Source organism: Phocoena sinus, chromosome 7 (assembly GCF_008692025.1).
Source record: "Phocoena sinus isolate mPhoSin1 chromosome 7, mPhoSin1.pri, whole genome shotgun sequence".
NCBI classification, from domain to species: domain Eukaryota; kingdom Metazoa; phylum Chordata; class Mammalia; order Artiodactyla; family Phocoenidae; genus Phocoena; species Phocoena sinus.
This window is the reverse complement of record NC_045769.1, coordinates 28,911,551-28,927,773: the sequence shown is the minus strand read 5'-3', so window position 1 is coordinate 28,927,773 and position 16,223 is coordinate 28,911,551. Positions and strand designations below refer to the sequence as shown.

Here is a 16,223-nt window from a genome sequence, read left to right as displayed (position 1 = left end):
CCCAGAGGGGCGGAAGACCCTCCCCACAGGGGCCAACGACGCCCCCGGGCCGCGCCGGCGCAGCGCCGCGGCCTACCGTCCCAGAGTCCAGCCCAGGCCCCAGACCTCGGGAGCGACCGCAGAGCCGCTCCGCTGCAGGCCTTCCTCCCCAGCTCGCAGTACTCTCGCACTCAGGCGCGGCCCCGACCCAGTGGCGCGTCTCCCCCGTCCCGGCAGCGTTTGAAACTTCCCGGGGCTGGCGGCGCTCGGGGACCCAGACCCGGCACGCCGCAGCCGCCCTAGAGCCCGCCGCTTACCGCCGCAAGGGCAGCCCGCGCGGGGGTTTCCATCGAGCAGTCGACACCCCTCGGGAATTCCCCACCCCGCCACACACAAACCCTAACTCTTCCTGCAAATTTCCGCCGCCGGTTTTATCCGTCGATAAGCGGCAGGGCGGGGGAGGGAGGAGGGGAGGGGGAGGGGAGGGGGAGGGGGGGCTTAGATCATTCCTCCCCACCCCTGGCCCCAGACCACCTCCACCTTCCCTCTCCCCGCGGAAGCCCTCCGCCGTGCCCGAAGGAACTCGAAGGTCTTCGGCAAGTTCCGCCTCCAGCGCTGAGGGCGGGGCCGCTCGAGCTCCTCCGGGCCGAGCTCGGCTGTTTCCGTGCGCGGCCGCTGCGCACTCGGCACTGGGCGGCGCTGGCTGGCTCCCTGGCTGCGAGTCCTCAGTCGGCGGCGGCTGCTGCTGCCTGTGGCCCGGGCGGCTGGGAGAAGCGGAGTGTTGGTGAGTGACGCGGCGGAGGTGTAGTTTGACGCGGTGTGTTACGTGGGGGAGAGAATAAAACTCCAGCGAGATCCGGGCCGCGAACGAAAGCAGTGACGGAGGAGCTTGTACCACCGGTAAGAGGAGCAGGAGGAGGAGGCAGGAGCCGGAGAGAGCCGGGGGGACGGAGGGGGGACGGGGAGGCGCCGGACACCAGCGCTCGGGGCCTTCCCCTCGCAGGAGGGGCCGTGGTAAAGATGGAGCCTCCGCCCGAGCCCCACACCATCGCCGCCGCTCGCAGCGAACAAAGAATAATGGCGGCGGACTGGAGCCAGCGGCGGCCGGGGCGGCAGCGACTCTGCCTGCAGCCAGCGGCGGCGCTCATGGCGGGGGGCGGCGGGCGGGGTGGGAGCCGGCGGCCGGGGGTGTGTGCGGGCGGCCGGCCGCGGCGAGCTGGCGCCCGCGTTCCCGCCGCCGCCGGGCCGAACGGGGCCCGGCGCGGAGCCGGGAGCCCAGAGCCCGAAGCCACCCCGGGAGAGGCCGCCCGCCGGCCTGGCCCTGCCGGGCGCTGCCCCCCGCTCCGCCCGCCCGGCCCCCGCCGCCCGCCTCGCCCCCGACCCGGCCCGCCGTCCGCCCGGGCAGCGCCGCCGGGGTGCCCGCGGGGGGTGGAGGAGGAAGAAGGCGACAGCTGAGGGCAGAGGAGGTGAAGGTGCCTGCCTTCCCGGTAGCCTCCTTGTCTGCATGCCCGCTTCGCGAGGGGAAGCGCTGCTCCGGCTGACCTACTCTCCTCTCCACTCTCTCTTTGTGCAATAAAGTTCGAAACCCAAGGTTTCCTTTCGTACTGTATTTTATTCACGCCCTTTTCCCCTGCTCCCACCCCATTGGAAAGATGTTTTCTGTGTTTTTCTGCTTACATGAAGGAATGAGAACTCAAGCTTTTTAAAATAATTTTTGACTCTTATCCTCACCCTCTTTTTTTTAAATCAGTAGTCATGGAAATGCATTCTTTCGGGAAGGAAGGGGGTGCTAAGAAAAACATATTGGTAGTAACTTTTTAAAAACTGTTGGGATCTTGTAAAAGGGAAGCTGATGTTTGAAAACAGTTTCGGTTTTAACCCTTTTCAATAAGGGAATAATCACTTGAGAGATTCTGAAACACTTCGTTGAAACAAATATTAGCCGACGTACTTTTGTTTTACATCACCTTTTTTGCGGGGGGGGGGGCGGGCAGCCGTGGTGTTGGGTCTTCTGGATCTCCCCATGTACCCCCTGCCATGTTTCGCACATCTTTCTGTCTAAATGTAAACAAGAGATTGGTTAATACTAATTCTAAAAATAGGCATTTAAAAGTATCCATTATTAGTCTAGCATGCGGTAGGTAACCCCAGCCCCAGAGCGACAATAATTTAAGCCGCAAGGTTTATTTTTTCTTTCCCTGTTGGGGAGGAGGGACAGCAGAAAAGTCATTGACACATCAAAGATTAAAAGACAATTTTTAAAGGACCTGGGATATGACCTATTTAAGTTTGTCTTGCCTTCTTCAGAAGTTAGAATTTCATGCTAGCCTTAGCTTGCAACAGTTTTGCCTTCTAAAGGTTTAGTCAGTATAAAAGATACTTTTGGTTGCCAGCTATTGAAATCTTTTACACTCATTTCCTGATTTAAAAAATAAAGCCAAAATGGTTATTTTAAGTGATGCAAAAGATGAACAGGTTATTTGTTTTTAAAATACTTACCTGTCTCAGGGTGTGATAGAATTGTGATTGATACAGGGTTTCTTGTTAGGAATAAATATTGTTAGTAGAAGCACTGTCTTCTGATTTTCTGTTTGCAAGTCACTTTTCCAAAACCTACTTTGCTGTATTGCAAGTCTTTAAAAAACCACCTTAGCAATTTGTCATTACCAAGAAACAATTAAGAAGATGTAATAAAGAGTTTTTCCATAAGAATTGGGAAGATGATTTTATTTCCAAACACTGAGGAAATTATGGTCTTGATGATACTATAGATTACTGGTTTTCCTTAAGGATTTTCTGCAAACCAGCGTAAGTTGAGTAGAATTTTTTTGCCTTACAGACTATATGACAATGACTCTTCCTTTGTTGAATTAGAAAAGAAAAGTTTTCTGATAAGTTTTTTCTTCAGTCTTATCCAAAATATTTTTTAAAAATTTTATTTATAAATTCATAATCTAATTCTTTTAGTAATCTCAGGTGAAACTTCTTGAACTTTTATATTCATTAATATTTGAATATTCATTTAGAGCTTGTTACTAAATTATACTTCTGCTCCCTCCCAGGGATCAGCAGAAATTACAGTTAAATCTGCTTGAACCTTTTTTTTAATGGACATGTATTCAGAAAGCCAATGAGTTTTTGACACAAATTGACTGAAGAATATTAAAAGGACACTTTTTATGGAATTTAAGACTTTAGTGTTACACTTTTCGAATGATTTTTTTTTTTCCCACATAAGAGCCTAAGGAAACTTAGAAACCTGATTCGTAAAATGGCACCTTCCTTTTTCTGCTTTCTGAAATTCATTTTCATGATTCGATCTGATTAATAGACTTTTTGTTTCTTCATAGAGAAGTAGCTTTATTTTGTTTTTCATTTTAAGACATTGGGTTTTGTTTTGGGGGGTATAATATGGTTGCAGTAAAACCAAGTATATATTTCCCACTTCACCTCATTTTAAAAATCTTTTTCCTTTTTTTACACAGTAGAAAAAAATTATGCTTACAATGTATCACTGAAATTTATAATTTCAGTATCTTATCAGGAATGGTTATGTAGACTTGTTTATAGCCAGCCTGTGACATAATCTTGTAAGCATATCTTTCTTCATGTTACAGTGTCACCTCCAGTGATGGCTTCTTTATTGAATAGTTAGAGCTCAAATCTGAATTTAAGGATATAGGGAATGGAAAAAATGAAAAGATTGGTTTTTTTCTTACTCATGTATGAACTCATCTCTACATTATCACTTGAGACACAATTTGTGGTACTTCAAATATTTAGCATTTACTGTGACAGAGAATGTAGTTAATGGAAAGAGCACGGGGTTTGGGAATCACATGCCAGTTTGAATCCTTCTTTTGCCACTACTATCATGTGCCTACCCTCAAGGAATTTTGTGACCTACAAGAAGTTTCTTGATCTTTCTCAGCCTTAGTTTCCTTATCTGATAAAGCTACTTTATAGCATTGTGAGATAATTATAAAGTACTTCCTTAAGGATTCAATTAATGACAGCTATTTATTTTTAAGGTTTATTTTAACTTCCTAGCTTGGAACCTTGGGCAAGTTTCTTCTCCATACCTCAATTTCCTTGGTCATAAGTGTACAATATCTAGCTCATACAAATGTGGGAATTAAATAAGTTAATGCATATTAAACGTGAGGCATGTCACAAGTGTTCAACAAGTGTTTCCTATTATGTTTTAAATTATTCATCATAATTGTTACTGTGTTTTAATACACTGGGCCAAAAGCTGCAGTGAATCCAAAGATGAATTACATTGTCATATCTCTGTCCTCAAGGAACTTTTGGGGACATGATGACTAATAATGCAGAGTATATGTCATCAGAAAGCAGTCAAAGGAAAGAGAGATCACACCTGAAGATGGAAGAAAGGATTATATTTTGTATTTCCAGTTTTATCTTTTTAATAAATAATTCATTCAGATAGTCCGTAATTCAAAACACATAGGATGTAATACAGCAGGGAGTCATGTGTTTTGCCCTCCAGTCACCCAAGTGTCACCAATTTCTTGTTTGTCCTTTCAGAGGTGTTCTGTCCATACACAAGCAAATATGTATGTACTCTCCTCCCCGCACATCCCTTTTGTACAAATGATAGTATACTATGTACACTCATATATCTTGCTATTTTCACTTAACATGGTTTAGCAGTTGGTTTGTGTCAGGACATAAAGAGCTTCATTCTTTTAATTATGAGGCACCTCCTCATCTGGATATACCTGTGTTTGTTAACCGTTTGGTGAGCTGATTTTATTTTCAGCTCTTTTGTGACCTTTTAAAGTAAGGAATGCTGTCAGTATGCCTTTATTTCTTTAAATGAAAGATTTCGTTTGAATGAGAGATGCCAATTTGGAAATTATTTGAACTGCCTTAATTACCTTTTTAGTTTCAGGGTTTTTTTTTTAAGTTTTATTAAAATGATCGCGATGTACATGAAGAGGAAAGCAAGCTGTAGAAGATTTAAGTCTCAAAGTGAATTTAATCTGAATTTAACTCTTTTGTTGTGGTTCTTATAGCCCTGAACAAACTACTTCCTTCTGTTATTTCAACCAAAAATAGTCTATAGTTTTCTCTCTGAATGAGAAAGAACATCTCATGTAGTCCAGACCTTTGATTAAACAGACTATTCTCATGGACTATTACTACCCAGTAATCCTGATTAGTGTGCTAGCTTTCTCCCTGAGTTAATTTTTTATATACTCATTAACTTATTTTTTGATGATTTTCTAATGTTTCTTAGTGTCATTATCAGTGAGTTTTATATTTGATATCTAAATAAATGGTGAGTTTCTTCTATATGATTGTCTACTGAGACTTTACTGCTGAGATAATTTTTTTTTTCTTTTTTTTTTACTGTGAAAGTCCTTGGTCAACCAGTTGACCCAAGTAATACTCATTTCAACTAGAAAACAAAACAAGTTTCAGTACCTCTCTTTTTTGGACCTTCTAAGCAGCATTTAACTATAGTTCATTTTAAATATACATGCTGTTAGTGTATTTATCTTTAAAATACACATGCTGTAAGTTTTTTAAGTTGATTAAGCTTAGAAAATGATAACTAATACTCTAGCAGCAGGGACACAAAAAAGTCCCTTATCTTTCAAAAAAATCATTAAATGAAGCTGTTACGGTGTATCTCATTCTTTGTATGCTTACGTTGACAGTTACATATGTTAAAGCTTTTAATGAAAGAATATTGTCTTACTATTATTTTGAGGATTTACTAGTATTTTTATATAAAATACTAATACATGCTATTTTTGCCCACTCAGTGACTAAAATGTTTACAAAGCACTTATCTTTCTAGATTTGGTTGGGGGCGGAGGGGGGGGAGTGGATAATTGAAATCTGTAAAGGCAGAAAAGTTTTCTTCTGGAACATATCTGGAGGCTACCAGGGAATTAAATGATTTCTCACAGTGTCATTGTATCAGTGAATTGCCTTTTGGGGTAGAGGTAAAGATCATGAACTAGAACAATGGCTACTTGTTTTCCTCTGCCAATTTAATACATATGCTAACTCAGTCATTATATGTGGTTAGTCTGGTTAAACTTTTTGGAGTTGTAAGAAGAAAGTATGGTTTTAAATTTATTTTGTACTATCAATCTGTAAATGTAGGTTTTTGAGACATATTTGAAACACAGATAAGAGTAGCCATTTGTTTCTCTTCTCACCCAGCATGCCCCTCTTTCCTTAGTATATACAAAGTCTTGTCTTGTGTCCTGTTATTTTACTTTGTTTTGCATTCTTCTCTTAGCTCTGCCAGTCCTGGCCCTGGAAAGATATGTTTTGTTATTTTACCTAGTTTTGTTCACCTGTCTCCTAGGTTACCAGTAAGAAGGGGGGGGAGGGGAAGATTTATCATTCATACTTTGGTGTTAATTCCAGCAGATAAGTAGAAGACAGTATTTTACATATCCAGTGATGAAAAATTTACCTTTATGTATTTAATCAGTTGTTGAGGCTAGTTACATGAATCTCAACTTAACAATAGTACCCCTTGTTAAACTTTTAAATGCCTGAGTTGCTTTTTCTCAGGGTTGAGGTAAAGTAATAAAAGTTTACCATAAATGAGATGGACTGTCTGAACAAATTCTTCCTGGCTGGATTAATCTAGACTCTGAATAGTCTATCAACAGTCAAGGTTTGGAGAGTAAGAGGTCTGAGGGATCGATGGTAAGTTTTTTCCTAAAGGAGAGAAGTAATGACTGACATTTGGTTGGAGAAGAGAGAATTAAGTGAGAAGTTAAAATAACTAATGACCTTGGTGTCAGAGTAGAGGGTATGTCTGAGAATTTATTTATACCAATGGTAATAGAAAATGTCTTTCCCAAAGATTAGTGAATCTTCTTGGAAACTAAGATTTCTTTCTTCAATTTTTTTTTTTTTTTTGGTGGTACGCGGGCCTCTCACTGTTGTGGCCTCTCCCGTTGTGGAGCCCAGGCTCTGGACGCGCAGGCTCAGCGGCTGTGGCTCACGGGCCCAGCCGCTCCGCGGCATGTGGGATCTTCACGGACCGGGGCACGAACCCGTGTCCCCTGCATCGGAAGGCGGACTCTTAACCACTGCGCCACCGGTGAAGCCCTCTTTCTTCAATTTTAACTCTTTTCCTAATGAGCTGGTTATCTGCATGTGAGTTTCTGGTTATAATTATATGACAGCATAGATGTAACTAAAAGTGTTTGTTATCTAAACAAAGCTGAATAACAATTTTTAGAGTTATCCCTATTTGTGTAAGCGATTAGCAGGAGGAGACTCAGAAATCTCTTGTTTTTCATCACTGAAGTGAAAATTATTGCTTGTTCTGAATTCTGTACTCTTAAAGGGGTATCATTTCCTTAAAAGTGTCAGTAGCAGCTTTATTGTTTGCTGTTACGGTTTTACTTCCTGCCATTTATCAGTCTAGTCATTTATTCAGTGAATGTTTATTGACCATTAGCTTTTTTGTAGTTGGTGGAATAATCACAAGAAAATTTATTCATTTAGGTACTTTTATAGATATTAAATGAAGTTCTAGTTGCTATAAACAGTAAAGCCTGAGTATGTGGCTTTACTGCCCTCATGGAACTCACAGTATAGTGGAGGTGACAAAAGTATAAGAAAGAATGATTTATATGTGGCAGAGTATCAGTTTTCCCTATCTTGAAGGACCGTTGAGTTTAGAAGAGAAGGCGTTCAGTGAGGAAATGTTTTGTGAGAAAGATAGTATTCAAATTGCATATGGAAGAACTTGGAAGGTAGAAGTAAAGGGGATTATATTGTGAGCAGTGGCATGGACAACAAAAATGAAGACATGGAAGTAGAGTGAACTTGATATGTTCACAAGTTGATGAGGTGAAGAAAGTGTCACATTAACTATAAATCCACACTACGAGAAACCCTGAGTGTGAGGCAGGAAGCTTTAAGTTATTCATGTAAGAGGAGGAATGACATAAACAGGAATGGTGTGATATTTTGGGCTAAAATATAGATATCCTGATTCTTAATCCTTTCTCCTTCATGATAGATTATATTGCAGTTTAAAAATTGGACATCATTGATTCATTTGTAGCAGCACTGTTGAACTACAATTGACGTACCATACAGTCTACCTATTTCCAGTGTACAGTTCTATAGTTATTTAGCATGTTCACAAGGTTGTGCACCTATCACCACAGTCAGTTTTAGGACATTTTTGTTAATCAAAAAAGAAACTCCACATCCCTGAACCATCATGCCTCAATCTCTCCGTACCCCGAGCCCTAGGCAACTACTAATGCACTTTCTGTCTCTAGATTTGCCTATTCTGAACATTGCATATCAAAGGACTCTATTGTGATGAGCTTCTTTTACTTAGCATAATAATACTTTCAGGGTTCATCCGTGTTGAATCTGTCAGGACTTCATTCCTTTTTATTGCTAAATAATACTCCATTTTATGGATATGCAGTATTTTATTCATGAATTCATGTATATTTGGACTTTGGGGCTGTTGTGAATAATGCTGCCATGAACATTCATTTACTGCACATGTTTTCGTTTCTCTTAGGTTTATACCTAGGAGTGGAATTGCCGGATTATATAGTGACTACTTTTAACTATTTGAGGAACTGCCAGACTGTTTGCCAGACCCATGGTGGTATCTTTTTACATTCTCACCAGCAATATATAAGGGTTCTGATTTCTCTCTATCCTCACCAACACTTGTTTTTATTTTTCATTGTAGCCATTTAGTGGGTGTGAAGTGGTATCTCATTGTGATTTAGATTTGCATTTGCCTGATGACTAATGCTGTCTGGCATCTTATTGTGTACTTACTGGCCATTTATATATCTTGGAAGAAATGTCTGTTCAGATCCTTTGCTCATTTTTAAATTGGGTTTTTTGTCTTATTGAGTTGTAATAGTTCTTTATTATTCTAGATACAAACTTCTTAGCAGATATATATGATTTATAAAAATTTCTTTCATTCTGTGGATTGTCTTCACTTTCTTGGCACGAAAGTTTTTAATTTTGACAATTTCCAGTTCTGTTTTTTTCTTTCGTTGCTTGTGCTTTTTGGTGTCATATCTTGGACATCATAAATTCTTATTTAATTATAACAGACATTTTCTAAATATCTCTGAAAGCCCAGGCAAACAGGACACCACTATTTAACTAAAAACTAAAATCTAGTTTTAGTTTTTAGGTAGAAAAATAACTAAATCTACTAATGCATATTTGGAGTTACCCCCCACCTGCTCTGGTCTTCTCTTTTATCCTGTGTCCAGATCCCTTAGTTGAGTGACCAAAAGAAGCAAAGATAAAAATCAAGAAATAACAACTTTGAGTGAAACATTTTAATTCAATATACTATATTTTACAAATTATTTGTTATGAGAGAATTTATTATGTTTGTGTGGGTGTAGTATATTACTCATAAATTCTGATATTTGAAAGGGAATTCACACTTAGCAAGCTTTTACCCTGAAGGCAGTAGTAACTCCTTCATTTTTTGCAGATGACGAAACTGAGCTCTGGAGAATTTAAATTTACATACTGGTAGACCCTTTTCCCTGGGCAAGAAATAACAGTGAAGCATAGTCTTCATCACTCTGAATATTAACAGCATTATCTCTTTGTGGAGAAAGTTTCCAAGGTTCTAGCTTTATTGATGATTACTAGAAATTTTTGTTCCTCAACAATAGTTAAGTTTTGGTTTATAAAAGTTCACTTGAAGGAAGTAGCCACGGTCTTGAAAAAATATATTGATTTCATTATCTTATTAATTAGGTCAGCATCAACAGAAAGATTACCATAAATAGCCAGCTCTTGCTTTCCTTTTTTCCATAATTCATTGTTTTCCTATCATTTCAAAGTAGAAGTTTATGGTTTGAAGTCATTGTTAACTAAATACTTGTTTGGAGGGACTTTATAGGTAAACTGATGGTAGTTTATACTTGCCTAGCTCTTTTATATGTATATAATACATTTTTCATCTCTTACTATTAGTTTGTGAGCTCTTTGAGAGAAAGGTTCTTGCCTGCTTTAAACTATAATCCTCATAGTTTTTGGCAGAACACTTATGTAATGTGCACAGAAAACTTACTTGCAATGAATGAGTCCCTCTTGGAGGGTCACAGATTTAAAAGGCAAGATTAAAACCAATCCCCCTTTAGATTTGCACAGGTTAAAGGAAGCAGACATAAATGCTTATTAGACAATTAAAACACTGAAATTACAGATTTGTTTTTTAAAAGCCAAGGAAATTAGGTTCGTTTTTCATAGCTTAGAAAGTTTTCTCCTTTGAGTTTTAGTTAATTCTGATGCTTTACTTCCCACCTCTGAAACATGAAAAATAGCATGAGATTGTATTAATCAGTGATTACCAGAAATCACTGCCTGATTGGTAAAGAAGTACATTTACCTGGAATGTTGGACTTGATTCAGCATTGATTCTTTCAGGATTAGAGATTAAGATACCTAAACCTGAAGTGAGTCTTTATCAAAACTGTACGTAAAGTCTTTGCTCATCTGCATGTCATTTTTCAACTTTGTAGATTAACCATGGCTAATTTTTAAGATATAGTTCAATATACCCTTGGTGCTTTGAGTGCTTGGGATTTTTCTGGTAAGCAAGACATAATTAAAATGATTAGCATGTTGCTTAACAGTTCATGCAGTTCTGCTGGTCAAATATTTCTTCACTTTTTATATAATATTTGAGGCTAGGTGGTATAGCCCTGAACAGTCTTGTGAAGTTCTTACAAATCTCTTAACATCTTTAATTCTCCATCTGTGAAGTCACAGCTAAAACCAGAATTCCTGTCTTATGACTCCCACCATATAACATGTGCTGTCTCACTTCAGGAAAACTGATTTTCACTCTTTGATGTCTAATTTGTAAATAATTCACCAAGAATAGCATTTTAAAATTTAGCTCAAAACAGAACTGTTAAAATGATAAACGATAACTTTATAAACTTATTTTTGAAAACACTTGGACATTCATTTTCCATTTCAATGTAAGTTATTTTCACATAGTCCCTGGGGTTTTATTGAGTAAATGGAATAGTAGGCTATAAATTTTAACTTCGAGGCATAACTTTTGTAGGTCCTTACAGTATTAACCTTGAGCTAGTTTATGAAGCAGAACTTAAAATTTGAAGACAGTTTCACTCTTTAGACAACACGGAAATTGCTCTTCTAAAAGTAACTGTATGTAGGAGGTGCATAATGCCTTTTTCCTTAAAAAAAAAAATCAGCTTCAAAAATCTATTTAGTAGAACTTCATATATAGAAATTTATATAGGGTCACTTCTTTGAAAGGCTCAAGGTGTGAAAATGGTATCAGATGTGTGTTTGCAAAGAAAGGAGAATAGGAAGGGTTGGGATAAAATGTTATTATCTAAAATAATGCATAGTCATAGTTGCTGCTTTGCTAAGCAACACTGTTTGTCTCTTGGTGACCAGATACGTGAAGGCTCGTTTCAGAGCCATGAGTAGTCTTACCTGAAGGAAAACAAGGCAAATACATTTTGCCAGTACTTGAAAAAATAATAGTAACTTTGATTTGAGAAATCACTAAAGCTTTCTTACTGAAAGATACTATAGAATTAGTCGCACTAGGATATGAGGATGGCTGTATCATAAATCATGCAATACATTTCTATAAATCCTAATTCACTTCTGTTAAGTACTTCCTTTGAGGACAGTATCTTTCTTATAGAGCATGCTACACATTTTTAAATAACTTTACTTATTAAAAATAGCATTTAAATGCTCTGGTAATCACAAAACTGCAATAAATCATAACATACAAATCTTGAACTTAATTAAAGCAGTTTCTCTGAGTTCAGTCCAATAAACAAATCAGGGAAATAGTCTTATTAAATAACATTGAAAAGATTCCCCATTGTTGTATGCCTTCTTTTTAGGTAGTGGTAGTTGAGTACTGGCATTTACTATTAATACAAAGAATTTATTAAAACATACAAATTTTCAAGCTTTTATTTTTGTCTCATAAATGATTAAATCTCACCAAATTCAGATCACACAGAATTATTCATATACAACTTATCTTGCCTTCCTCTAATATCTAGACTGTAGGCTAAAGTATGGATTTGTATTCTAGTTAAGGGAGAAAGACCTTAGTAGGAGCATAGAGGAAACTTTCTGAAAATTATGTCAGAATTTACTTAGCTTGATAAAGATACCAGTTTATTTTAGTTTATCACATTGGCTGTTCTCTTTCCCTAAAAATGTATGTATATAACCTTATTTTGCTAGGGTGTGATCAGTCTAATAAGGTTCTTACAGTTGAAGTTGATATGTGTGTTGAGAGGGGAGTGTGAATGTGTACATATATACGTACCTACACACATGTATATGTACACATGCAGCATTTGAATGTGCTATTTTCCTAGCTGGTTTCAGTGAAAGTATGGTGTATTTAATAGCAAAAGACTATTATTAGCATCAGAAACCTGGACCATTAAATTTCCAGTATTGATTGCATACATCTCAGTTCTGCTAGATAGGACATACGAGATAAAGATAAATGAAGTATTTCAAGGTTAACAACCAAAAAACATACAGGGGAAAAAAAAGTAGAGGAAAAGAGGCAGTGCAACATAGTCATTGAGTCCTGGAAAGCTAGAATCCTTTATGTAGCAGCTGAACATTTTGCCACTCTCTTTAGTAAAGTAATCATAACACTTATAGAATATTAATCAAGACATGTTGAAGGTGCGAGAATGTGCTAGCAAGGCTTTCAAGCAGTTGTAAAATACTAAAAACAGGTAGAAAATAACTGTAGAAAGTATTGTACATCACCCCTAGATGTTTTTAGGTATACTTCTGCAAAATGTTTTTAGTAGTATATCTGCGTATGACAACATACTAGTCATTTAGTTTTAAAATCATGTGCCCAAATGTGACTTTTGCTGTGATCACCCTGGAGACCTTAGACTTCTGCTTATGTGATTTCCTTAAATCCCTGGACTTCCAGATTGACGAGAGAGTTCAGGAGGAGTCGCCCACTTGCTAGGTGCAGGGGAAGTTTTTCTTCTCACTTATAATTAAGGTCATTTGCATTTTAAAAACCACAGCATATGTTCTATTAATTATGAATATATTATTTCTTCTTCACAGTGCATTTCTCTGAATACTTACCTCTCATCCTAGACCGGATTAAATTTGTCATAGATTTAAGGGATTAAAAAGTAAACTAAGTTGTAAGGGAGATGGATTTATTTTTCATAAACTTGAACTAGAATGTTTAGGACCATAAGAACTTGGGCACTTCTTAAAGGTCAAAATATTTTAGGAAAAAGAACAAAGTGAAGATTTACAGCATTCTCTCCTTTTGCTTAATGGTTGTTAGCAAAAGTGATGATATGGGCTTGCTTTCTTTTTTGATGACCTTTAGTTGACTTGACTTGGTAGAGGCAGAAAATACAGAATTAGTGCTGCCAGCAATTTATCCCCGATTTGGTATAGTTCTATACAGGTGCTGGGTAAGTGAATTTAAATGCTACCTTATCAATGAGGGCTTTACTGGTCTCCTTTTATAATACTGAAAATCCCTCCAATATCCTTCCCAGCTTTATTTTTTACCCAACACATCTTAACCTTCTGATTTGTTACACATTTTACTGGTTTACTTTCTCTCTGCTATTTCCACACATTAGAATATAAATTCCACAATGACAAAGTTCTTTAAAAATTTATTTCTTGGGCTTCCCTGGTGGCGCAGTGGTTGAGAGTCCGCCTGCCGATGCAGGGGGCATGGGTTCGTGCCCCGGTCCAGGAAGATCCCACATGCCGCGGAGCAGCTGGGCCCGTGAGCCATGGCCGCTGAGCCTGCGCCTCCGGAGCCTGTGCTCCACAACGGGAGAGGCCCCAACAGTGAGAAGCCCGCGTACCGCAAAAAAAAAAAAAAAAAAAAAAAAAAAAATTTATTTCTTCATCCCCAGTAACTTGAACAGTTCCTGACATATAAATGCTCAGATATGATACTGTAATACAAGTATAATGTATATAATATAAATTGTTAAAATTGAAGATAGTGTTGGTTTTGGAAAAGTGAGTTATTCACTTGTGGTGAATTACCTCAGGATATATTGCTATGCAAAGTAGAAGTAAAATACATTGCAACATAAAAATTCTAAACCCAATGACTTACTTTAAGAGACATCATTCTCATATTCTCATTTTGCCCTAGTAGTTGCTGATTGGCTTGGAATGACCATTTTTTCTTTATCTTTTATCCTTGCTTCTATGCAAGGCCAGGCACCAGGCACTGACTCACACATTTCTCTAAAGGCCTACTATAATTTAAGCCTTTGCTTATACCATTTTTCTTATCAGAAAATAAATCCCCAAATTTGTCAATACTGTATTTGTCTCTAGTGTTTCTTTGGCGTTCCAGCACTCTTGACTGTTGCAGCATACTCTCCTCTTAAATATCATGGAAGCAGTCATTTGACACTTTATTGGGATGTTTATCTAAACTATATTTTAAACTTTTAAATATCTACTGTCTTTATGAAGGTACAAAAGTGATACAGTCTTAGATAAATTTCTTGAAGCTTTCTAGGATGGAAATAAAAAGCTGCTTTATCCTCTTTGAAAATTAAGAAAAGGGACTATTAAACTGTTTGATAAATTTTATATATTGTACTATATGTGAATGGTAATATTTTTATATTTGCCCAAGATTGAGAGGCTAGGTGACCTATTCTTAGTCTGTTTTCTTTACTATGAACTGTGTACTAAAAGGAAATAATATATAATTTTATTAAGTGGTCTGCATAATTATGTGTGTGTGTGCATACATCTTGTGTTGTCAGTTCCTAAGATCAGAGCACTTAAAAATTGAGAGAGATCCTTTAATTCATCTCTCTTGTTTTCAGATGAGGAAACGAACACAAAAAGCTTAATTTCTCCAACGACCACTTGGTGACAGATCCAGCTTTCCACCTAATGTTAGGGTCTTTCCCAACTACTTAGAACAGCATTCTTTGTTTTGCTCAAGATTGGGTGCATAATACTGCAGGATCACTCCCTTTTTATTTTTCATGTTAGGAGTTAGAACTCTGAAGACCATTGTAGCAAAATGGCATGTATCTTTTGTTTTGGCTGCGTTGGGTCTTCGTTGCTGCGCAGGCTTTCTCTAGTTTCAGCGAGCAGGGGCTCCTCTTCGTTGCGTTGCAGAGCATGGGCTCTAGGTGCACAGGCTTCAGTAGTTGTGACACATGGGCTCAGTAGTTATGGCTCGCGCGCTCTAGAGCGCAGGCTCAGTAGTTGTGACGCATGGGCTTAGCTGCTCCACAGCATGATCTTCCCGGACCAGGGCTCAAACCCATGTCACCTGCATTGGCAGGCGGATTCTTAACCACTGTACCACCAGGGAAGTCCCAAAATGGCATGTATCTTTGTGAATTTATTTTTTAAAATTTGTTTTTTTTAGGAGTGACACTTTTGAAATTTGCTTCAAGTTCATAGTTTTCAAAGAATTATGTAAATTTTTAGGGATAAATTCATAAAAATACCTAAATCTTAAATATCAATCCCAAATAAATTTTGGAATTCACAATTATTGGAAGAACTCTTAAGAATTCTTCACAAAACTGTCAAGACTAGATCTTTCATGATTTCTAAGATTCATTGTTTCTAATATTCCAGGTCCAATATTTGTGCAACATTCCCTCTGAGTTCATATGTACCTGATTTCTTTTAATTTTACAGTAGTATTCAGTTTTTGTTTTCGCACTCTCAGAAAGCATTCATTTGTGTAATGAATTAGGAATCTCTTTTCTTGAGTAATTTTGGAAACCTACATATTGGGTCTAGTAACTGATCCTGTGTCTGAAGTACTGCTCTGCTGGCTAAGACTGCTCCTGGGTTAATAGAAAAATTGAAGACTGTACACATTATACCATAGCATCTCTTCTCTCACCACCTGAAGATACAAACAAAAAAAGAGTAAAAGCTTTCAAAGTCATAATTAAGGTGCTCGTGTTAAATGCTAGTTTAGTTGGAGACTGCTATTTCAGTACCCTCAAGGTGAAAACCAAAAGAATAGTTTCTGTTTTAGTTGAGTCCTTTGAATTTCTTATCTAAAACAAATTGTTTTTCTGTAAGTAATTCTCACCTGTACTTTGAGGAAGGCCTGAATTATCTGATGAGAGACAGTAATTCTACTGTTGCCCAAGTGGTTGATATCTACTCAAACTAATTAAGAAGGCCGTCCCCCA

The 16,223-nt window shown here is 38.4% G+C and overlaps 1 protein-coding gene across 7 annotated transcripts in view; it reads left to right on the top strand.

Moving 5' to 3' along the window:
* The first annotated feature begins 476 nt into the window (after window positions 1–476).
* CREB1 (cAMP responsive element binding protein 1) overlaps window positions 477–16,223 on the top strand; it is a 56,830-nt gene continuing 41,083 nt past the window's right edge. For 3 of the 7 annotated variants that reach the window (XR_004350748.1, XR_004350747.1, XM_032637619.1), the window contains exon 1: window positions 666–879. The gene's annotated coding sequence lies outside the window, so the exon portion shown is untranslated. Of the gene's footprint in view, window positions 880–16,223 lie in introns of all 7 variants that reach the window. The other 4 variants (XM_032637621.1, XM_032637620.1, XM_032637622.1 and 1 more) reach the window with 4 other exon arrangements.